This window comes from Erinaceus europaeus, chromosome 16 (genome assembly GCF_950295315.1).
Source record: "Erinaceus europaeus chromosome 16, mEriEur2.1, whole genome shotgun sequence".
Classification (NCBI taxonomy): Eukaryota; Metazoa; Chordata; class Mammalia; order Eulipotyphla; family Erinaceidae; genus Erinaceus; species Erinaceus europaeus.
The window spans coordinates 5,590,143-5,591,587 of NC_080177.1; the positions used below are offsets into that span (position 1 = coordinate 5,590,143).

At 48.9% G+C, this 1,445-nt stretch overlaps 1 non-coding gene across 1 annotated transcript; it reads right to left on the reverse strand.

Moving 5' to 3' along the window:
• Positions 1-882: 882 nt before the first annotated feature.
• Positions 883-1,046, reverse strand: LOC132533676 (U1 spliceosomal RNA). Its single transcript, XR_009545526.1, has one exon. It is a non-coding gene; the product is annotated as a U1 spliceosomal RNA (small nuclear RNA).
• Between the last annotated feature and the right edge of the window lie 399 nt (positions 1,047-1,445).

Sequence of the window (1,445 nt, forward strand, 5' to 3'; positions counted from 1 at the left end):
GCCACCCTTTTCTGTCTTGATTTCTGGTTGTCTCTATCCAATAAAGAAATAAAGATAATCTTAAAAAAAAAGGAAAATCAAGCTAAGGTTTAGGGGTTCCCCTGATTCAGCCAAAACCCACTCTCATTAAAATTTTTTTAAATTGTCTTTATTTATTTGATAGGTATAGCCAGAAATTGAGAGGAAGGGGTAGACAGAGAGGGAGAGTGACAGAGAGACACCTGCATCTCTTTCCCCCTACAGGTGGCGACCAGGGACTTGAACCCAGGTCCTCGAGCACTGTCACATGTGTACTCATCCAGGTGCGCCACCACCTGGCCCCTGACCTCCTCGCCTTTGTCTTCAGCCTTTCCGAGGTCCCATCGTCCAAAGCTGGCATCAGCTAACTCTGTGACCCCTTCACTTGACGCTGCCCCGTGCCATCGTGACCCCGTGTTGTTATCACATCAGGGTGCGCTCAGAAAAGCAAAAACCACCCCAGACGTTGCAGGAAGGAAGAGACTGAGGTGGGGATTGGAGACTTTCCAGCTTTGGCAAGAGCAGGAAGAGTGGAGGTCAGATGGGCTGCTTTAACATCTGGAAGGGCTAATATTCCAGAGCAGTGGCCCCCCAAGGCCTCACCTTCCGGTGCCACCAAAGCGGGCAACTGCCAATGGCATGTCCCCAGGACGTGCAGTGCATGTCCCCCACAGCACCTGCTACTGTAGCTTCAGATAGTTAGTTTGTCTCTTTCTTCTGTGCCCCAAAGGCCAGTGAGGTCAGCCCGGGAGAGTCCAGCCTGAAGCCTGTGAGTTTGGGACCTTTTTCCCAGGCCTCAGTTCCTTGTAGTTTGGACAACATGACATCACAGTGTTTTCTTTCTTTCTTTCTTTCTTTTTTTTTTAAGGGAGAGCTCAAATGCAGTCCCCCACTACCACAAATTATGCAGTCGAGTTTCCCACATTTGGGGAAATCGCAGGGGTCAGCACATCCGGAGTGCAATGGATACGCCTCGCCCTGGGAAAACCACCTTCGTGATCATGGTATCTCCCCTGCCAGGTAAGTTAGTTTCTTTCTTTCTTTCTTCCTTTCTTTCTTTCTTTCTTTCTTTCTTTCTTTCTTTCTTTCTTCCTTTCTTTCCTTCTTTCTTTCTTTCTTTCTCTCTCTCTTTTTTTTTTTGTAAAAATGTTCTACTGTAAAGGACACTATACCAACTGCAGGAACAATCTAGAAGCTGATGGTGCTGGGATATTTTAAAAGATTCAACTTTTGGAAGTCAAGTTGGGCAGTAGTGCAGTGGGTTAAGCGCATGTGGCACAAAGCGCAAAGACCAGCGCAAGGATCCCAGTTCGAGCCCCAGGCTCCCCACCTGCAGGGGAGTCGCTTCACAGGCGGTGAAGCAGGTTTGCAGGTGTCTGTCTTCCCCCCCCCCCCCGGTCTTCCCCTCCTCTCTCCATTTCTCTCTG